We start from the raw sequence: 24,169 nt of genomic DNA, 5'->3' as shown, positions 1-24,169 counted from the left end.
GTATAGGAAGTGTTTTGGAATTGTCTGTATGTAAGAAACTGACCTGGGGAGATTGCTTAATCTGCCATTGTCTGTTTAAAGGTAAGAAGTTGTGCCTCATTAAAGAGTTTACCAATAAGCGCTCTGTCCAAGTGGACAAGTATGTCGGTAAAATAAATTGGGAAATATGGGAAGGCAAACCAGGGAATGTTGAGGGTGTAGGCTGGTCTGTTTCGGGCCAGGCATTGGACTCGAAGCATGCAAGTTTGAGCGGCAGAGTCCATCAAGGGATAGCACCATAGCAGTCGACGGAACTCCATGGATGTCGCTTGTTTCACTTATGTTTCGGCTCATGGAGTGCCACTGTAGCCATGCAGCTCGAAAGTAGGCCTCAAATGAGGGGTCGCTGAGTTAGGGCAATAGGTCAATGCGGCATTGCTTCGGGCCACAGATAAGTGTGAAGAGGGAATCTAGTTTGGTGAAGTATAACCGTGGGGGGATGGCAAGAAGGTTGGTGAAATAGTATTATAGTCGTGGTAAAATTACCATTTTCAACAGAGCAATGGGTGCCAATCGGTGCATGGGAATGTGATTGCCAAAAGCCCACCTGTGGGTGGATGCACAGTAGGGCTCTTTGGAGGCTCCCATATAAGTCCATGGGGGCATGGTATAGGCAGGCGCCTAGATAACGGATTTCAGTGGAAGTGAGTGGGTAGACTGCTGACTTGGACCAGCTGACCCATAACCCAAAGACTTTAGTGAAGGTAGATAGTATGATGTGAACTGAGGTAAGGTCTGATACATCTCAGAAATATATGAGCCAATCATCTGTGTAAAGCAAGATATGTGTTCGAGCCTCGAGGGGAATGCCCATTTCTGACCCTCCCTATGAAGTTGTATAGCTAAGGGCTCCATTGCTAGCTCAAAGAGCGGGGGAGAGTGGGTATCCCTGACCAGTACCCCAGCCACTAGAAATGAGACTGAGATGAGGGGGGCCAACTGTAGCTGCGATGTGAGGGAGGTTCTTGTGTAGCAGTTGAGTGTATGCTAATAAACGCTTTCCCATGTCTAAACGAGTGTGCACAGCAAAGGGGTAGTCCCAGGATAAGGTACAGAATGCTTTTTCCTGATATATTATTAAGCATACAGCATTGGGGAAATGGCCCTGAAACTGAAGGATGTGAAAAAAGACGACACATGTATTCTTGCTTGGTACAAATCCATTCTGGTCTATCTGTGAAAGCTGTGGATTCACTTGGGAGTGTCTGGTGGGCAAGATTCCACCTATGATTTTATAGTCTGCTCCTATGGTCCTATAGAAACCAATGCGTGTAGGGTCACAGTCAGGTTTTAGAATGGAAAGCAGGAGCGATTGCGTAAGGTCTCTGGATTGGAGGGTTGCATTTCTGTGTGTTGACGCAAGAAGGGAGCATAATATTCTAGAGATAGCCCGTTTAAACCCAAAACATATTATGTGCTGGGTCTTGAATAGTTTGCCTGTGATGAGCAGATGGATCAGGTCTGTTAGAAAAACTCATGTTGTGGCCATTGTAACATCGGGAGGACATGATAGACGGAGGAGTAGTAATTCCGCAATGCTCATAGGGTACTTTCAGTTACCCCCGGGCATGGATAGATTTCTGTGATGGGGCTGTGGAGGTGTCCTGTGTAATGAGCGAGGCAAGTAAGCATACAGATTTGTTCTCTTCCCTGGCTGCATGTGCTGCCAATTTCAAGTGGCAGAGATGCTCCAGTAAGGCGGTGTAAGATACTTTGCCTCTCGATGGGCTGCGAACAGTGTATAGTTGGAGTCAGTCTTTCCTCCCAGTTCAGCCATGTGTTTTTCAGCTTCCATGATCTCCCTCTCTAGAGTCGTGAGCACTAATTCTTGTCTGCAAGCCCCTCTGACTACTATATTGAAGGCATCCAATTCAATTGTCCGAAAGGTTGCAGTGTTGTGGCTTTCTGCAAAGAAATTGCAGATATGTTGTTCATGAGATGCTTGGAAGACAGGGTCTTCCAGACAGTAATTAGGTAGGCATCATGCTGGTGTTAGGTGTGGGGTGGCAACCATTGCAGGTACATAATATGAGCATCATGGTCCGAGACCACGCGTCAAAGATAATCTGAGTGTCTCATCAGAGGAACTATGGAAGTAGAGCAGAGAAAACAATTAAAGCGAGCATACAGGCTGCGAGGAATGGTGTGGAATTAGTAAAGTCCGTGAGTGGGGTACATAGTGTACCAGGGATCCACTAGGGACCACTGGGATCCAATACACAGTTAGAGTTGTCGCCTTGGATCCAAGGTATTTGCGATTTGTGGGCTAATGCTGTGGGGAGAGTGTATCAAAAGTTCCCTGCTCAATGTTGGATACATAAATACCACAAATGAGAACTGGACAGCGATCCAAATGACTCCAATAGCACATATCTGCCCTCCCTGTCCACTGTTACATTGGTTTTTGAAAGGCAACTCGTTTTTTCACCCATATAGAAAGCCCCAGGCATATGCTGGTAGCATGAATTATGCCTTGACACCTCTTGCGAAGCCTGGTTAATTCTTCAAGTGTAACTGATGATCTTCAGTTGGCCTAAAAATAGTAAGAAATACTGGACCCCCATCTGACGGAGACATTGCTTGATTTCCTTAAAGAGATTTGGTGTTGCTGCTGTATGCCTGTGTAGTCAGGAAAGAGCATGATAGTTTTGTCTTCTACGTGCAGTGGGCTAACTTGCCCAGTTGTCCGTAGGATGGCATCTTGATCCCTGAAATGTAATAACTTGGCTAAGATAGGATGCAGGGAAACCCAGGGGCAGGCCGGCAGCCTGGGACAATATGGGCTCTCTCTAGAGTGTAGAAGGGTGTGAGATCTGAAGCTGCTGTGAATGACTTAAACCATTTCTCAAGGAATGAAAGAGTATCTTGTCCTTCAATGCCTTCCAGCATTCCCAGTATGCGAATATTGCTTCTGCGGGAACGCCCTTCAGTGTCCTCCACCTCCACCTGCTAATCTGAGCACCAAACCTTTGCCTGTAAGTCTTGCAACGCAGTCTGATTGTCGGACACTGTTGGTTGGATGGCAACTAGAGTCTTCTCACCTTCAGAAACTTGTCAAAAAGTTTGCAGTGATCAATACGTAGAAAACAGAGTTAAGTGGTCAATGTGCCTAATCTGGATTCCATTGTGTACTATTGCTGCTGTTACGTGATCCATAGAGGGGGATAGGAAAGCTCCCGGCATGAGGGAGGATGGAATAGCAAATTGAGATAGATTCTAGATCGAAGGTGGCCCTGGTGTTGCAGAGCCTAGACGTCCCATCATGAGTATTGGGATAAGGGGCGCCAAAGGAAGTCCACAGGTTGATTGATAGCCAACAGTAGGCCACAAGAGGGGGAAGATATAAGCATTGCCCAGTGAGACAGTAGTATTTTATGAGCTTCAAATGCAGCAAGAGAGTTGGACCCAATGTGGTCCACTTTGAGGGGCAACACTGCACCAGGAGCCAAAGGGTCCGTGTCTCTCTGAGTTGGTGTCTTGTGTTGTTATTCAAAGAAGAAGTGGGTGAGCTTCAAGACCACAAGGGTCTGTCTGTGGGCAGGTGGTAGAGGGTTAAGGTGAGGCACAGAGGTGGGTTGTAGCCCCACAAACCCAGCACTCCTAGAAAGCAGTTAATGCTCAGAGTAATGCAAAGTCAGTCCCCTCTGTGTATCAGATGGTGGTGCAAGGGAAACATGCTGCATGGCGTCTTAGCAGTGGTAGTCACTCTGGCAAGAGGACATATGCAACATTAGCTGGACTGGCCAGCACGAGTGAAGACTATGCAGTACAGTGGGGGAATGGATGTCACAGTTTTGTGGCCAGAGTCTGTGATCTTGGAAGCTCTTCTCACCTCTCTCACCACCGGAAGTTACCACAGGCTGTTGCATAGGAGGCCTCGAGTGCTGAGGAACACCACCAGTGAGATAGAGCTGAGGGTCCCCAGGCTGAATGCAAGGGGTATGCTAGGGTCTGGGGATAACAAAGAAATGAAGAGCGTGAGGAGCACTCCGTTATATTTTGCCAAACTGTTCAATTGATCCACTGGTGCAACGATTAATCAGGGTAGTCACTTCTGTACAATGAACTGGTCGTTATGATGGGTTGTCGAACCCACCTAGTCGTGCACTGTTCACTTAGCGCTCCGCGCTTTAATTATTTATCGCACACATTTTCATTAACTGTTATGACTATTTTTATTTTTGTTTTCAGATTATTTATCTTGTGAATCTACTTGTTTGTTATTTTCATTTTTTCATAACACAAGTATATAATCCATTTACTCAATTGACATTATTATTAGTGCATATTTACATTTTCAGTACTTTCACATTACATATATTTACAATCAACATGAATTAACTGTGAGCCCAATGCATTTCGGCGCCTCTACGGTGCCTTCATCAGGGGCAGTTCTGAAATGACAAACATGTGAAAAGTTTGTGTGAGATTCTTATAAGAAGGAGTTCATGGGGGTGCGTAACTGAATTCTATGGCGATGTCATACCTGGTAGCTGTGTTAGCTGATGTGTGTTTATAATCGCCTCACTCAATGTGACTCAAAGTAGATTTCTAGAAATAATGAAAGATAGCCTATATGGGTTATAGGTATATACCTCAAAGAATACTTAAAAATAAATCTGAAAGGTCCGGTGAAAACATACCTGGACGTGATAATCAGAACTCTCTGTGGAAACAAGAAATGATCTCTATGAGAACTAAATATATCTCTATACAAGAAACGAATACTCAAGTGTTGGACCAGTGGGTCCTTACCTTATCTTCACCCATGTAGTTAATCTGTGGGTGAAAAGAGACTCTGTTACTAGGTTGTAGGAGAACGTCGTACAGTAGTGGCAATACGCTGAGTTTTGCAGATAATGCGTACCTGTAGTGCGAAAGGTTTCTCATATAAAATGTGCCGCAGCCTCTCGGTTGTCTTGAATATCCGAATGACGGTGAAACGCCATTAAAACTCTGCGAACTCCGCACGGAAGCGGAGTTAAGAACATCAACGTTTATTATTAACGTTATAATTTAATTAAAAAAATTAAAAAATAGACTGTATGAGGATGTGGAAGTTATCAGAGGAGATGAAAGGACTAACAAGTTACTGGCGTATGAGATATAAATATGTGATTGCGGGTGAAAAAAGGAGCAAAGTTTAGACAATATTGTGATGTATCACTGTTATTAATTATTGATTTATCTTTTTGGTTATTGTCTTCTTTAGGAGGAAAATGGAAACTTGTCTCTGAGGAGAAAATTATCTGCTTGAATAAGTAGAAAAAAAGCCTTGTTATGACAAGCAGGATTATGGTGCTATTCAGCAATAGGTACCTGTTCAGGCACCGTGTGTTCAAGTTGGAAGGATGTGGAAGTGCCTGAACACATGCTAAATCTACATAAGATATGCTTTGTGAATTTGTTTTTTTTAAACTGGAATGTATAGATATGCTACTTTGCAGGAACTATTTTGCCACCTAGCCTGCTACAAACCAGTATGAAATTGAAGACTCTTTGCCAAGCAAATGAGGCTAAAAGCCAGGAAAAGAAGTGCTCCCTACATTAAAATTGGAGAAAAGGGGGGAGATATTAGCACCTGCTGATGAGCCTCAGAGAAAAATGTTCTATATTGCTAACGTAGTTTGTTTTGTTTGCTTTATAGTTGTTCATATAGTTAGTTAATATAGTTGTTGGAGTTTTGTATTGTTGTTAAATTGTTTTGTTGTAATTAAAAAGTTTAAAGTTACCTTTGATTTCTTTGTTTAACTCTTATATATTTCATTTGTATTATAGTATTGCAATATTGACTTAAATTGTTAGTTCTCAACAGAGAGGATACTTCATTTTATAGTCTACTGTGGACATTCATCACTAGGAAGATTGGTAGGTGCTGAGAGAGCAGTCTTTTCCACTGCCTACTTTGCACATGTGTTACTTTGAAATGCCATGAGGGATGCCATCAATGATGTCATAGAGCATGTCATTAGTGAGGTCATATGTGAGGTCATAAGAAGTGCAAGGCTGGGGCGCTACTTACAGTTAGTGATGCTAACTAAAACTGGTGCATTTCTGTAATTTCTTTAGTTCAAAGCGTTAATGTTGTCACTGAGAAATAAACCTAACGATAATGTTACTTTAACCATTGTTTTTTAGTGAAAAACATATATAGTATTCATATATATGTATATATATATATATATATATATATATATATATATATATATATATATATATATATATATAGATATATAACATACATTCCCTACTGGCGGTCGCCAGTAGGTAGTTATAGTTAGGATTGCTTTCCATAGGGAATCCGAAACATTCTATTGGGAATAACTATGGCGCCGGTTGAGGAATCTGCCTGTAATTTTCCTTAAATTTGCCTCGCTGCGCTCCGCTCCTTACCTAAAAGTTTGGGGGGGATTTGTCAAGCGGGGGCCGAGATAAAAGGGGGGTCCCAAAACGTATTTTCCCCATGTTAATTTCCATAGGGCGGTTGGACTCACTTTTAGCCCGAACGGCTGAATGAATTTCCAACAAACTTGGCAAAATTGTGGGGACTGGTAGCCCGATGTGCCTTTGCTATGTCTCAAGATATGTGCTCCAGTGGATTTTGAGTAATTTAGGTTCAAAAAAATATATATATCTATAAGCGCGCCCCGGTACGCGCATTGGGGCGCGCTCCAGCGCGCTACGCGAGTTCGCGAGTGGAAAGCTGATTGGCTCTCGGATGTCTGTCAACATTCCAAACAGTCCGGAGCGGTCGCCATCTTGTGTCTTGGTAGGATCGAGACACAAGAGGTGGCAAAACCAAAGGGGGAAATGACCAAAAGGGGGCAGGGTAGACCCCCCCTGACCCCCTAGGTTTGATGTGGGGGCCATAAAAGGGCACTGCGGGGCAAACATTTATTTTTTTCGATTTGTTTGGGGGGAAGCGCCCGGTACGCGCACCGGGGAGCGTACCATGGGGAAAAAAGAATGACAGAGTTTTTTAAAAATGTAGCATTTTTTTATAAATTGGAGGTAGTTCTAGAAAGGACTGTTTTTTTTAATTCTTTTTGTTGTTTTATATTTTTTTTATTGTTTTTTGGAACATTTTTTACTTTTTTTGGCTTTTATGAACAATTTTATATTTTTTTTGTAATTTTTATGGGGACAAGCAAAAAACAGGGAATTGTAAACGGCTCAACTGGAGCAAAAAAAAAAAACAGGAAAAAATTAAGGTTTGTTTTTGCACTTGTGGTTGTCTCCAGCACGGTTAATTAGTTTAATACTTTGCTCTCCATACCAAATTGTCCTTCCACAAAATTTGCAAACTATTTTGAAATCTCCAAACTGGGTTTGGATGTTTGGAACCATCTCACTTGTCTCTGGACCCGATGGAGTGGGTTGCTTACTTTGGGAGGTGCTGGGAGAAGATTGGGGAGGGTTTCTGGTCAGTTCTCTGACCTCTGCTGCAGCATAGTTGTTTGGGTGCCGGCGTTGCATGTGGCAAATCATGGTGTTGTTGCCAAAAGAATACTTTTTGGCAGGGTTTCCCCTAGAAAGTACAGTGCCACAGATCAGACAAGTAACCTTTGGCGCATTAACTTTCTTGAGGCCCCTTGGGATTTTAAAAAACTCCCAGACAATGTGCTCCTTTTGCTTATAGGTGGTAGTATCTTCAGGCAGGTACCGCCTCTCCTCCTACTCCTCCTCCTCTTCTTCTTCTCCACCACTGTGGTGTTGTGGTGGTCCTTGTGGTGGTGGTGGTGGTGGTTGAGATGCTCCTGCTGCTGCTGCTACTGTAGCCATTTCTCAGTACAAATAGGTACAAATAGGTCTGCAAACAGGTCTTCCTCAATCAAAGTAAAAAGTGAGAATGAGGAAAAAAGGTGGGGGCTTTCATCATTTGGAAAACAAAACTGTCCTGAACCAATGAAAAGTGTTATTTTCAGGTCACATGACCCGGGCTTTATCATTTGGAAACCAAAACTGTCCTGAACCAATGAAAAGTGTTATTTTCAGGTCACATGACCCGACGCGCTTATGCTACGCGCTCCGGGGCGCGCCCGGGGACGCTTACATAGCACGATTGCATGTGCTTGAGTGCTTCCGGGTGCGCTTACGCCGTGCGTATCACGCGGACGCGGCTACACGATACGTCACGATGATGTTTCATTCGCGGCAATAGCGCTAACGGGACGCTCACCGGTACGCGCCTCGGGGCGTGCAGCAAGACTGCGCTTACCGGTGCGCTCACCGGTACGCGCACCGGTGAGCGCTCCAGGGCAAAAAAATTAAATTAAAATAAAAAAACCATGAACAATATACATAAAAAAATAGTATTACATAAATATACAATATAGGATTCATTATAAAAAATATTACATTTCATAGCTATAGAAATTTGCTATTAAAAAACCTTTTGGGGGGGAGGAGCCAAGATGGCGACGGAGACGGACGTTTAGTCTCCCGGCTCTCCGAGCCTTTGTTTCCCACTGATAAATCCTGCCTTCTATCCTGACTTTGTGTGGCTGCGGGAAGACGGCGAAAGGGCGCCGAGGTTGTTGCTGTTTCTCCGGGAATCCTGACAGACTTCCAGCCTGAGAACTGGCCGATTTGCGCTGGCGGCCGCCCCTGGACCTGGAGCTGAGACCTGGGCGGCCCCGCTAAGATGGCGCTTGCTGCAGCACCGTGACCCAGTCGAGCTGGGGGGAGGCCGGCGATCTGCCTTACTACGTGCTACGCGACGCTGCTTCCTGGCCCCCTCTGCGAAGTCTTCTCCTGGCTTATTGGTATTTCGCTACCGCTTCGCTCTGAGGGGAGCTCAGGTGAGTCGTGCCGTGCCCCCCCCCGTACGGGTGTACAGCTGACTAGCGGAGCCTGCCTCCTGTTGTGCCCCCGCTCTGAGTTTGCTAGGGGAGGCTTATCTTCCTGTTCGCTCGCCGCCAGCGGCCCTGGATTATCCCGGTGCCTGGGACCCTGTCTCCCTCGAGGATCTTGCCTGCACATTCTTGTGCTTTCCCGGGCGGGTGGCAGTGATGGCAGGCGCCATAGAGGCGATGATAACCTACACGGTGACCCAGGAGTGTGACGCTGAACGGACACCGGATCGGTATGCTGGGTGGCTAACCGCGCCTCAAACTGCGGACAGGGTGGTGCATTCCCCTGATGTGACCTATAACACTGTTTTGGTGGCGCTTGCCGAACTGAGGGCTGCGATGTGTGAGAACTTTCAAGTACTGTGTGGAAAGCTTGATGATTTGGGTCCTCCAGCAGCGCTTCTGCCACCGACCTGTTCCCCTCGCTATGCGGATCCGCCTCCACGGAGCTCCAACTGGGATACAATGTTGCCGTCTAAACACATGGCGGATAGCTCTTTTGGCAACGCTACAGTGTCTCCCTCTCTGCTCGCATCAAAGAACTCCTGCGTGGCATTGCAGCCTTTGTCTACGGCGCAGTTGGCGCTACAACTGGCTATCATGGGGAATTGTGATCTACAGGCTCTGCTACATGCTCTGCGATGCCTGTCTGCTCTGCCAACGATATTTCATTGGGACAGGGGAACTGTTTGCACCGGGTGGCGTCCATTTTGCTCTTATCTGTTTCTATACTACCTAGGGTGGCCATCTTGTTTCTTTGTTCCATCTGAGGCGAACTCTTGCCGGGTGTCATGGTTGAGTGGTCGTTTGAGATCTGGTCAGGGCTAGGGGCTTCCGGGTGATAACTTATGCTGGTCTGTCTGGTGGGATCTCGGTCTGGGACGCCTCCTCGGCGCGTATTGAAGTTGTGACTCCTCACATTTTATCCTGTTACTGTTGTTTATTGTGGCAATTTCGTATGTGGGGTGGAAATGTACATGTCCTGCTGTTTATTTTTACTGATGGGGTGGTGGTTCATGTGCTGACTCGGGGACCTGGGTGTGACTGATTCTGTTCCTCTTTTGGTTCTGTGCCTTCCGACTTTATTGCTTCACACGACGTAGGAGTTGTATATGGCTGGGGAGTCCGGGAGATTTGATATTGTGTGGGCTCCTCCCCGCCTTCCCTTTTTCGGGGAGTAGTAGAATAGTCTATTCTTTTCTTACTCCCTATATTTCAAGTGTTAATATTCCTTCTTCTTTTTCTTTCCATCTTCTCTTTCTCTTTCCTTCTTTTCTTGGTCTATATTTCGGGTTCTTTAATGGGCGACAGACACACTGCCGGGGGGCGGGGGGGTAGGCCGTAGCCTCCGCATTGGTGTAGGGTGGGGGGAGAAATTTAGTTTTCATCATTTCGTTTCTATGGGCCTTGTTTTTTCTAATTCTCTGCGCTTTCTTGACTTGTTTCTGTTCTGGGTCCGCTATAGGGGTTAGCAGAGAGTGGGTGGCGCTGTGGGTGGTGCGTACATGCTGACTGATGCTCTTGTTGTTTTACTCTGTACCGCCATATTGCCCGGGGTGTTAACTTCCATTGTTGTTTCCATTGATGATGCTGCCTGCTCATGTCGTGAAGCTAATGTACGGACTCAGTTCTCCTTCGTTCCTATTCTTCACTGATTTATATTTAGACCGAAAAAACTTTAAAAATTAACCTTAAATGCTCCTTCTCCTCAGCGACATGATTCCAGTCTGTGTAATGTCCATCGATTGTTGCTATGTCACCTGATGCCGCTGGGGAACCGCATTGCTTGCACTTGTGCTTCGAAAGTATCGTGGCCGGCCTGACGGTTGTGGGCCCGTATTTGTTCTTTTATTCATGCACAATAAAGGTTTTCAAAAAATAAAAAAAATAAAAAAAAACCTTTTGAAATTCACTGAAAACAACATAGGTTTGAGGCCCTATATATAGTTAGGAATTAGCATTTAAAAAACCTATGAAATTCACTGAAAAAAACATAGGTTTCACACCAGTTTTAGTTAGGAATTAGCATTTAAAAAACCTATTAAATTCACTGAAAAAAACATAGGTTTCACACCAGTTATAGTTAGCTTGAAATTTTACTGACATAAATCCATTGAAATTCCCACATTATAGTTAGTTGGACTCACTATAACTTGTGTGCCTGCAACGCACTGCTGATGACGTCACATATTACATCACTCATGACATGGTCAGTGACAATCATGACATCACTGATGACACCATCCTTGTGACAGAGTGACAGACCTCCTTTCAGTGTAATGTAACCCTTGAAACACATATTCAAAAATAGAAAATAACATTTTCAAAAAAATAGAGACACCCATACCAGTTACAACAACCAATTCAGTAATTCCACCATCTATATACACATCCACTCATTCATCAACAGTTCTATATAGTCACCCAAACATATACTCACTCATCATATGTAGTGATACACCTATACATCCTGTTACACACCCACAGTCATCCAAAAGTTACTCACACACATACTCACACATGCAAATAAACTATTGAACATCCATTTATTTGCATATACAACTATACACACACTACCACCTTACTTCTAAGGAAACTTACACATACTTACTCTCTTAAACAATCACTTATAGAAACACATACTTATTTAAACAGGAACTCTTACAATCTCTCACTCTCATATATACTCACTTATATTCATCAATACTCACATATACTTGATTAAAACATATGTCGTTACAGATAAAGACACTAGTGAGACAGTCATTCACTCACTAACACACACATATACACACTCATCCACCCATACAGTCCTGCACATATGCTGTCTTCAAAACACATACAAACAGTGAGTCAGCCATTGATGCATCTATGTGCTAAGTAATACCCCCACCAAATCATACAGACACTCATACTGATACTAAAAAAAACATCTAATAACCCATATACACACACATGTAGCCACTCACCAACCAATGCAGCCACTTATACACAAAGTGAAACACTGATACATATATTTAAATATTTAAAAATTACTCGCTAATATATGTATTCACTAAGATACACTTAATAAGCCAGTTAACCAATCAATACATCCATTTACACACTTGTTTAACCATTTATTCTTCCATCGACCTTTACAAATACATATATAAAACATATTTATTTTTCAGAAAGACACACATTCACTGGATGGTGTCATCAGTGATGTTATGAGTGATGTCACAGACCATGTCATGAGTGATGTAATATGTGACGTCATTAGCAGTGCATTGCAGGCGCGCAAGTTATAGTAAGTCCAACTAACTATAACGTGGGAATTTCAATGATTTTATGTCAGTAAAATTTCCAGCTAACTATAACTGGTGTGAAACCTATGTTTTTTTCAGTGAATATATGATATATATAAAACACACATACATATATATATATATCTTTTTTCAAATCACTTCCCCATTTAATCCCCTACAACCTCAAAATCACGCCAATAAATTCTAAAGTAGAACACCCCAAAATGATCAATTATATAATACATTTTAATACTTCTTAATATAAAAACTAATACAGAAAATGAAAAACTTAAACAAATTTTATTAACCTTTTAACTAAAATTAAATGGTGTCCTATAATAAAGCCATACCTATTGACTTTGTTAATGTTTTTTGTAGTTGTACTCTCAATTTAGAACATGGGATTTTGATAAGCAGCTGACATTTTTTTTAATGCTACATCATTCACACTTAGACAAACGAATATTATCAAAGTTCATCATCCTATCTTCTTAGACCAAAACAATGATCCAGACATTTGCTGCAAACTGATTTGTATGAATCTCAAACAGCTAATTCATGAAACCAGCATTAAAACTCTAAAAAATGACCCTGTTGGTTTATGATAAAACATGGCTAGCATCTTAATTATGCATGTATTGGGGAATAACTGTAATTACTGGGCCTTATCCCCTCAAATTTGACCTTTAAAAATATAAAGGAGGGAGGAGTGTGAACTTTATTGCACTTTGCAGTTACCAGGTGTGATAACATTGCACCACCTATAATTGTGGTGACTGTACTTTGTGTGTGGATCACAATTTAACATGGCACTAGTAGCTTGACCTACAAATTAAAGGGCCTCATTTACAAACATTTGACGCACACAGCAGGAATGCTCCGTATCTACAAGATACAGAGCATTCCTCTCCTTCTCCCCTGCACCTGTGCAATAACAGCAGCCGTGTGCCAAAGCCGACACCGTTGCATCATGTTGCAAGGGTGCCTGCATTGCAGGGATGATTGTTTTTGTGCAGGAAGGGACATCTTCCTGAATAAAAACAATCATTGATGGCATTTTTCTCTTCCTATGCGTGCTGCAGGAGAAATAAAAGTATTTCTCCTCGTTGCGCTACTCTTACACCTCCCCTTAGTAGGCGTAGGGATCTGACGCATTCCTGGGTTTATGATTCGTTGTGAATATGGGAATGCTTCAGATTTCATGGATGTTACATGAGAACACCCACAGCAACACCCATGGAATGCCCCTATTACACAGTGTTCTGCATGATAGGGACACATATTTACAAAGCCATGAAAAGCCATGTAAAGTTGGTTTATGTGGCCTTGTAAATATACTGCGATGCGTCAACAAATTGATGCTCCAGGGGCGCAAAAGTCCTGCTGGGGCTTCGTAAATGAGGCCCAAAAGTGAACAAATACGTACCCCAAAGCAAAAAAAGAAAATGTAATCAGAAAAAAAACGTAAAGGAACCTCCCAATGATTCGGAGAGAGGGGAGTTTAGAACTCAACTGAAAATGATTTAAATATTGGTGTGAGTGTTTGTTCTGCTGCTGTTATTATATTGATCTGCTTATAGTTCCCAAAGCAATACAGTGTGCACTTAAAGGCAGTGGATTGAAATTGCTGAGATAAGAATAGCTGGGTAAACATTTGACCTTTACCAACCAGCTGGACTTAAATCTGCATCCACAAATAAGCTGGGGGTTTGTCAGTGGCTTTTAATTGTATAATTTGCTTTGCACTTGACAGTCATTATGCCGTCTATTGCACTTAATTGTCTTAATTGTATGGCACATGTTCCCGTGCTTTTCTTTTCCATGATACAGCAAGGAAGCAATACATCCCAAACTACGTGGCTTAACACTTTTTAGGCTCTCAACGCTTGGAAAAACAAAATAGAATATGACCTTGCATGTATTCTGAGCTGCTGCCCTCAGAGCAGGGGTTTTAGTTTCAATTTCCTGTGATAATTGTGCCACATAATTAGGACCGACCCTTCATCAAAGGCTCCAGGTTGCAATTTATGTCTCGTGCCTGAAGGGTTCCTTCCTGGCTTGACTTTTGGGGTTGGTTATGCAGGCACACTTTAAAAACATGGGGGCAGATTTATGAGGCCCTTGCGCCACGTTTACGCCGCTGTTGCGTCACGCAAGGCGGCGTAAACATGGCGCATCCCTACAAACGATTTACAACGTGACGCATCTAGGCAGATGCGCCACGTTGTAAAGCCCTGCGCCGCTTGTGGGCGTTCCGGCGCAGGGTGGGCGTTCTGGGGCAGGTGCGCCTCGCAAAAGTGACTGAGTGAAATCTATGAGATTTCACTCAGTCACTTTTAAGCCAATGCTGCGTCAAAAGCCTGCGCCTGCTTGAAGCAGGCGTAGGTCTTGATGCAGCATTGTTAAAATGGGGCACCCCCGAGCCTTGCTGGAGCTGCGTCGCGCTTGCGATGCAACTCCAGCAATGCAACACATTTCCGGCACAGATGCGTCACGCATCTGTGCCGTTTTTGCACCATAGTGCGCCGCATTATAAATGCGGCGCACCATGGCTGGCGGAGCTGTGGCGCACTGTGGAGCATGTTAACTGGCGCATCCCTGGGGGTGCGCCAGTTAACATAAATCTGCCCCATGGAATGAAGCAGAGCAGGTGGCCCCTACAGCTGCATTACTTTGGTACGCTGACAAATGCACAGACAGTATGACGTCTTAACCATTTTAATAGTATTCTCTGGTTAAAGCAAGACAGGATCAGCCATTCAAGAGACCAAAGAAACAATTTACTATGCGCTTGTGCAAGTTCCTTCTAATGTAGCATGACTTGGTGTTGTTTGAAATCCTAATGCCAAATTAAAACTTGACATTAAATCTGCAATAGGATATATCGTGTGATAGTCAAACGTGTAAGGTCCAATGAATGCAAAATTACACACCCTTGGACGGGATGGAATTATGAGTTTGGTTTTATTCAATGCATCTGATAAATGATTCATTGGTTTTATTTAATGCATCCGATAATGATCGTAATTATAATTATTTGATAATTATCAGCTGTGTTAAATAACCCAACATTCTATGAATTTGGGTAAGTCGTGCCTGCTGAAATTTAACAGGAGTAAACATATGGTATTCACCACATCATGTTGCATTTGGTGCATTAAACACCAAAATCCACATGTTATTCCCCATATACTCATAACATTGTTATTTATCACACCCGATCAGTAATGTACCCCATGTTATCATTATTTATTAGGGGTGATAAAGAATGCCTCAACTGGTAATCAGGCCCTCTATGTGGCTTACCATAGGGCTGGTGTCATTTCAGAGAAAAATGTACATGAGGGTTTACCTCAAGTACCAATGTCATGCAAAACCCTGCTACGTAGCTTTAGCACCTTGGTGCAATGGTTAGCAATGTCTTAAAGGTGCATTCTTTGCTTGAGCATAGCCAATGACATTGCCAGGGCACTATTCATGAAATGCAGAACTGAACTGCCAACTGTAGAAAATCTACTTTCCTTCTTTGGTCACTTGTGATTTGTTGCTTCCTGCTAGACCCTACTTCTACTGGAATGTGTTGCACTTTACCCCTGCTAACCAGAAGTAAAGTGCCTAAACTCCCTCTTTAAACTTGACAACATTGACTTTACCCTAATTACCATATTTAACTTTCCTCTAAGGCCATATTAAATGATGCAGAGAGGCATCCATGGCATGAAAGGGTACATTTCACTTGTGGACTGCAGCTCTGATTGTGCAATCCTCTACAGTGACAGCCAAAACATGGCTTCTGGACTATGCTTTGTACTCTGACTGCAGCTGTCTAGCACCTGTTGTAGAGGCTTCCCTTTTTGACAGTTGGGAAACCCTGCCTTTAAGACATCCCTGAGTACACCTTGTCACCCACAGGGTAGGGTGCCTGATATTTGTAAGTGGAGCATATGCAAAACTGAAATAGACATGTTTCTCCAGCGACCAGGCCCCAAACGTTATTTTCACTGGCAGGCCTGTAGCTGAATCTTGGAAAATGCCAAATTGCAGACAATGAATTTCAATCTGTAACATGAACCACCAGCTATAAAAGTCCTACAAAGACTATATTTAACATTTATTCAAAAATAAATTTAATGGCAAAGTTGAATTTGTCATAAATATTCAGGATAACTAACTTTTAGAAAGTTACTTGTGCATGCCTGAATCTCCAGTGGGTAGTTAGCATAAGCCGTCTGACTGCTGAAATGAAAGTGCTTGACCAGTATTAAAACTTCTTCCAGAGCAGGAAAAATGGGCTGGGTGTGAGGAAGTGTTTTCTTCCCATTGCAGGGATGTCTGATAGAGTGTACCCAGGAACTTAATTGACTTGTAATGATCCTACCCTTTCTCAAATGGATGTAAGGTGAGACCTTGAGAAGGCAACAGGCTGTCCCCCCAGCCAAAGCTTACACTAAACCCAGTGGGAGGAGAGCTACTCCAGAACAGTTTTGCATGATCATAGAGAAGAAGACTGCTCATGTCCCTGGCCACACCTCTGTGTGGACACAAGGCCACTGCACAAATGAGAAAGGGTTTTCCAATTTTGAATTTAGAAAGGTGACACTGTGACATTGTTTTCAGAAGTGCAAAGAGAAGCAGCAGCAAAAGTGGTTAGGGTTGCCCTGTTGATTAGGAAGAATCCAGGACTTACACCCACCTAATAGGTAGTGTTAGCAATGCATGTAGCACCTAAATTCACTCCCCCTAAGAAAACGTTCTGGACTTGCAGAAGACCAGAAGAAGAGTGGGGTCTTCTTGCTGTACTCCAGAAGAGCCCTGAAAAACTGCACTTGCTTTCTCTTGTACCAAGGACAAAGAAGCGAACTTCGAGGGTCAGTTGGCTGATATCCTCTGTGGCTGCAAGAACACAACAAGCTGAACAATGCTTTTTTCCTGAAGGGCTGAAATGGACCCATACCAAGTGCATCTCTTTGTATCGTGCTTGTGGCAGTAGCTGGAGTGAGACATGCCCTCTAGGCGATGTCCCTAAATTCCTGTGAGCCTTAGAAGTGAGCAACAGGTACTGCTCCAGAAAGGCTGAACATTTGGGACTATTGGATTTCTGTTGTTTTACTGTCATTTTGTCTATTAAATTTTACTGCATGTTTTTATTCAGTTTGATATTTTAGATTTGTATTATTTGGTGTTTTTGTGTTTCTTACGGTTTTAATTGAATAAATACTTTACACATTGTTTTAAATTAAGCCTGTCCGATCTATGCCACAGCTACAGAGGGCTTAACTTTAGGTTAATTTAGAGACTTTTGTGTTTATCCTGACAAGTTAGTGTTATTATTCCTTGAGGTGGGCAATTGTAAACCCTAAATAATAATCCACTTTTTTACATTGATATTCAGTGCTGGCATCTAGGACGCATGTTTTGCAATACCATTCAGTAAATATTTAGTACCAAAGAATAGGGTTTTCGTATTCAGGAAGAAATGGCGCACCACCTATTGACGTTAGTGTGTATGTGATTCAAACAAATTAGTATGGTGCTAACTGAGAATGAGAAACCCTAATAACCCCTTAATTTGTGCAGGGGAACACTACCACATGACATAGATCAACAATCCCGTGCACCCATACAGTATTAAAACAAGCAATGCAAATAAATTGGTGAACACATGTTCTCATAAAACAAAATTGACAACACCCATCACTCATGGAGACCAAATAAGGGAAAGAGACCCACAACCTTTGGTGTGGGGCGTACCCCTATCATGTTCCAAACATATCTCATCATATTTACAAATGTGAATCATTTAGACCAAATTACTCGCACAATTCACCTAATCTAAACATTCAACAGTTTCAACAACAAATCGTATGTAATAAGATCCAACATCAAATGTACCACTAGATTTGTTATCTACATAATTGAATGCACATGTGGGAGACAGTATGTGGGCAGTACTATCAGGCCACTGAAGGACAGAATTGGAGAACACGTGAGGGCGTTACACCAGCAGGATGCTAGATATCCGGTAGCAATGAGAACATGTGTTCCCCATTTTATGTCAGTCTTTACCGTATTCTCAGGTCATGTTTTGTATAATTCACAGCCCTGAAGAGTCAGAGACCACTGTCTCTCTGATGAAACACGTGTTGGCTGGCTCCTTTGTTAACAACCAATTAAAGAATACCAAGATATCTCAGTTGAATTTTGTTCCATTTGCTTTTATATACATTTGCATTGCTTGTTGTAATACTGTATGTGTGCATAGGATTGTTGATCTATACCATGCAGTAATTAGGGTGAAATTAAAAATCCTAAATTGGCAGCAAAAATATATTTTTGGTATTTGTAATTAGCCATTTTTATTGCATCATTTTTGAAGTTTTCTTAATTCATCATTCTACTCAGATTTGCTCCTTAATTCTTTGGGGAAATTGGTGGTGGACCCAAATAAAGTGGAAAGCTTTGGAGGGGCAGAGATGAGGCGCATATGCAAACAGCAAAAGCTGAAGTGTAGCAGGAAATCTAAGTAGAATGATTACCACATCGCCCTGAAAGTCTACGAAAAGGTTTGTCAATGAATTACATCTTGGAAAAGAATGAGGATGAAGTTGAAGAGGCAAATGAGGAGGGAATGAGTGGGCCCCAGTTCCAAAGGTTTTTTCCCCCCAATGATCAGCATTATCTGTGTTGTCTAAGGCAGGAAGTAGGATATCCTCTCACAGTGTGTCCATGTCAGAGCTGGAGGACAGCAGGGCCTTTTAAATTGCAAGTGGCTACCCTTTTCTTGAGGAGAAGAGTTGGTCATGGTTGCTGAGGAAAAAAGGGTGCCCTTAGCTCTGAAAAGAAAAAAATGTACTTGCCATTAGTAGAGAAGAAGCCTGAGCTAGCCCACAAAATGAGCCATCTCAAGATGGACTTATGGTCCTAAAGGGCATCCAAGTCTAGTGGTGATGGTGCCAGTAATTAAGAAGTGTCTAAAAGAGGTATTCAGAGGGTCCACATCCTGAAAGACCTATTGACCTGTTATGTGGTTGGGGATGATGTTGATAAACGGTTTGCAGGTAATGAGATGCTCTTGACATACATAGAGTCCATAGGAGGCCTGGAGGGTTAGCCTGGGGAATCACATGCCCATTTTGAGAGGGTACATTATTAGCACTAGATGCCGCAGACCAGGTTAAGTATGCTCCCATGAAGGAGGCCATCATATGATAATTCGGTCGAACCCCAGAAATGTAAAACCTAATGATGAGGTATTTTCAGAGACAGTCGCACCAGTTTTGGGAGGGTGTTGTGGACCTGTCAAGCATGTTACTGGGTGGTTAGGTGAAGGGCAAGAAATTAAAGGCTTATGATTGGCTGCATAATTTTTTTTGCAGGTCCAATTCCTGAGTAATTGTTTTACAGAGTTACCCCAGCATCTGATAGACTCCAGCTCATCTCACAACCCTAGGGATCTTGAAAAGGAGGCAGACATCACGTCCAGCACCAGTGTTTCCAGAAGATACTGTGTGTGACCACAAGATGGGTCAATCAGGCCCTCAAAAGAAGGAAAAAAGTGAGGGCCCCAAACATTTGACAAAGGGAGCGAGTCCCAAATAACTTCAAGGAAGCAGGAAGATGAGAACACAGGGTGGAAGAAGACCTTTGAAGGCAGCTGGTGCTTTGACTGTCATCATCCAGAGCCTAGGATGGGAGATGCCTTATGCTCTATATAGGCACTAACTAGTGGGCACTTTATAGGCATGATTCTGACATGTCAGTTTCCTGATGCACCTTGTCTGGCACCTGTTTACTATTTTCTATTGTTTTTACCAATGCTTGTTGTGACTTTGCCATTTGTCTGTGCCAATGCTTGTTGCAGACTATGATGTTATCAAGGCCTATTGTCCCTTCTCAGCTCCAGTAGTTTACGTGTGAACTGGAATCTGGAAGCCTCTTCCTGAGCCCTTTACATAGGGGCCACACCCTGCTCTCATTGCTGGTTATTGGGAACCCTGAGCTTGAGCAGCAGCTGTTCCTGTTCTCCGGTTGCTGAAAGAAGTTGCAGCAAGGAGGCTTCTGTTTTCTTTTCCCAGGTTGTGGATCCTCTCTCAGCTACAATCAGGTAGGAACATTCCTTTCTTAACCAACAGCATTGTGAAAGGAACTACGTGCTGTTTTTGTTATTTGCTGTTTTTGTTATTTTGCATTTTGAAAGAAAGTTGCATATCGCAATGAAGCGCTCTTTGAGCATTTACATGTTTGGTAATTTTGGCACTTTGTACATCGGGCTGAAGCGCTCTTTGATCATTTACATGTTTGGTGATTTTGGTAACTTGGCCCATCACACTGAAGCACTCTTTGGCATTTACATATTACATATTGAGGACTCTCGCATTTTGGGCACATCCCGCTGAAGCGCTCTTGGGGGGATTTGCATACCTGATGACTTTGGCATTGTGTCACATCGCGCTGAAGTGATCTTTGAACATTGCTCATTTGGACTCTGATACATTGCCCTGAGGCCCTCTCTTGGACATTTGAATAATAATCTGACTCATTAGCATATGCATTGTGTTATGCTGAAAGTGGAGTACTAGGGGCAGGTTATTTTCAGGAGAGGGAACTGAACCCAAAATGTAATCTGGTGATCCCAAAGAGTTCTGGGAAGAACTTCCAAAGAGTCTTCACAATGGGGCAAATATCACTGCTCTGTGGGATACCTGCACCAGCCACACCCTGGTAGTGGAAAGGTGGGTCTCCCCGGAACAGTGTGCGCAGGGAAAAGTCTGTAAGGTAAGGAATGTCCATGGGGGTTGAGCCTGTCTCCACTATGGCCATGGGCTCCTTAGAATGAGAGGGTGTACTTGCCCAGAGATGGGTAACTGTGTGTCCCAGGTGCTGATGGATGGCATCATTGGCAGTGATATCCCATGGGTGAATTAGGTGGGGAGGCTGTCCTGGGTGTCTCACCAACACAGATTCAAGAGGTACTATGCCTAAACAGAGGGTACGTGGACGCATGAGTAGAGTAAGTGGTAGGAGATGGAAGCTATCCACAGTGGGAGGAATAGATGGCCAGGGGTTACCTACTCTGACAGGGGAGGACTACAAACTGGAAATGGTGAGACCACTTCTAGACTTGAAGAATTGCCTGCACTGTCACCGCAGCAGGAGGCAGGACACCTGAGGCAGCCAGACTCCTAGAGGATGCTGACAGATCGTGTCACCCTTGAGAAGGACTGTGTGTCCACCCTATGTGTTCTGAGCTGGCAGGCAAATATTCATACTCAGGGTAAAGTCACTAAGGTTTTGGGCCAGACTTAGGTGTCAACTCCGAGCTGAAAGGTGAAAGAAAGGTGAATGCAAGCTGAGGTTGTAGCCTGTCCCCCTGAAAGCCATGGGAGATCTGAGATGCCTTTGGGAGATTCCTTAGCCAGTGCCTTATGGCCAGAGTAGTTTTCCCAAGTAAACAAATGTCAGTGGTCATCTGCATTGCCATCCCAGCAACCTTTAAGCGACCTGTGTGTGGGCCCGATTGTGACAAGGGAGAAGGTAGTCTTTATCAATATGGGGCTGCCACTTCAGATTGTGAGAGACTCTGAATACCCAAATAATCGAATTCTTTTATGCGCTCCAAAGGTTCTCCATCGAGATATAGGGTGGACCTGGAGGACTTACTTGGGTTTATATAACAATGCGATTCAGTATCAGGAAGGGATGCCCTAAACACGCCCCTTCTATTGCTAACCCATTTTGTGGTTCGGTAATAGATTACGAATCCCAAAATAGGGTTTGGTACATAGTGAAAGCCTTTTTTATGGTCACAAATGGCCCGATTCTGCAAATCAGGATGTTTGCGATCTTAAAGAAGGAACATACATGTAGCCCTTTGCCACATAGCTTTAGCACAGGAAAATGAATATAACATAGGAGAGTTAACACTGAGCTCAAGTTTATATCATATATCATTCTGCCAGATAGTAGATGAAATTATATGCCCCATCCTTTCTCTTGCAATTTATGCTGTATACATAAGCCTTTGAAATTAGCTTTGTAACACTTTAAGCTTTAGTATGAGGTTCTTGAATGTGGAAATACCAATTCACTCGAATCTCTGATTCGTATCGTATTTGTGGTTACCCCGATTATTGAGGAGCAGGAAGTGCTGCAGCAGAGGGGCTTCCTTCACCCTTGCACCAGTGCACATGGGCCAGCTGTCTCTCGACTTGGAAATGCTGGGTCCAGACTAAAGTTGTACTGACTCCTGAAATGGGTTTATGAATCACTATTGAGAAGGGACATGTAGATGGTGTCCCTTCTAATTAGTGATTCGTACCCTACGTATTAATGGTTTGGGACTGGAATTTCAGCCCCAAACCATTGATAGGTAACTGACCCTCAAGTTGGGATAATAACTGTTTTGCAAAATGGTACCACTCTCATTTCAAGTCCTTTCACTTGGCAAATTGGAATACATATTTCAGTGGGAGTAAGCAGTGGTCCTGGGACTCTGACTAAAACTTTAAAACAAGGAAAACTGTTTTGTTCAAAAGCAGCCATTTTCTTTACGAAAATCAGGGTGCTTTAAAAAAAAAGTTATCTTTTTTTAAAAGCAGTCGCAGGGATTGTGCTCTGGTGACTCTTGTAGACCACATTCCTACGATTATGAGCAATCATAGGAGTCAACAATTGTGACCTGCTTAATGAATTCTCCTTAGCGAGAGCGGTCTGCATTGCACTGCAGTTCCTTATTTTGAGAACCAACCAACCAACCAACCAAGACCATTTGCTGCGCTGCATCAAATTGGAAAGGATGTAATAGGCGTTTCAGCTAAGATATGGCACATTCCTGCTCTCCTTCTGCACTGGCGCACTTGTGGCTACCATGGGCCAAAATAGGCACCCTTGCATCAAGGTGTTTCGGTGCCTGTGTTACAATCACAATTATTTTTGTGTACAAAAACTATCCTCCGAGGCATTATCCTCTTTCTATTTGTACTTAAAAATGCAGCACACATAGAAGGAGGAAAAAGCTAGGAGAAATAAACATATTGCTCATTGTTATGCCTCCCCTGGGGAAAAAGTACCATTCTGACGCATTCACAGGTTTTCTAGTGTTAGTGAATCTGGCGGGAATCAGCCAAAAACCATAGGTAGTGGCATTGGAACACCTGTGCTCCACACAGAGAAGCCTTCTAAGGGCAGAGTAATGCAAGGCAGCAATGTGCACTGCCTTGCGTTACTCCAAATTTGCTCCAAATTTACTAAGGCACCCCCCTTCTCCCCCCAGCGCCTTGAGACCCTCACGGGGGAGTTGTGCGCTCTACAAATGTACTGATTGATTGATTGAAGGCATGCAAGAGCAATGCACGCCCTTGATAAATCTGGCCCACAGTTTCTGGTCGCACAAAGAAGAGCTGCAAATGGCAACCACTTTTTGTGACCACAAAGTTTGTACATCTGGCACCTAATGCTGTGTTACCACGCTCCAAAAGCTTGTAAAAGTATCAGTGCCATATCAAAGCATTAGCAGTCGGGACTATTATTTCACATCAGTTGGCCTGACAAGCCCAGATTCAAATCTAACCTTCACTCCGTATTGGTATTATGCATGAAGGAATTTAAAGTCCAGTGTTGGAATGTATTACACCAAAGCATTAAGCATATAGGGCAGTTTGTTCTAATGTTTTGCAAATGTCGAACTAGTTGCAGAATGATTTGCAACTGCATCCCAGTATGTTCACAAAAATAGCAAAACCTTATTCCCCATTGAAATGTAAAACATGAGCAATTTGCAAATGGCCCAGAAAAAACAAATTACCATCAAGTGGGACCAGATAATAATTTGCAAAGTATAAAAGAAAAGAAAAAAGATCTGTTGTAATGGCTGCTCTGTATGTCTTGTCAAGCAGAATGATAGGTATTGCTCCAATGCAAAGCAGGAGAGAAAAATGAGAGACTTTTTATAGGTAGTCTATCTTTACTTTAGGAGATTGAGAACGATGA

The sequence above is a fragment of the Lissotriton vulgaris genome, chromosome 10 (assembly GCF_964263255.1).
Source record: "Lissotriton vulgaris chromosome 10, aLisVul1.2, whole genome shotgun sequence".
Lineage (NCBI taxonomy): Eukaryota > Metazoa > Chordata > Amphibia > Caudata > Salamandridae > Lissotriton > Lissotriton vulgaris.
This window is presented reverse-complemented; position numbering follows the sequence as displayed.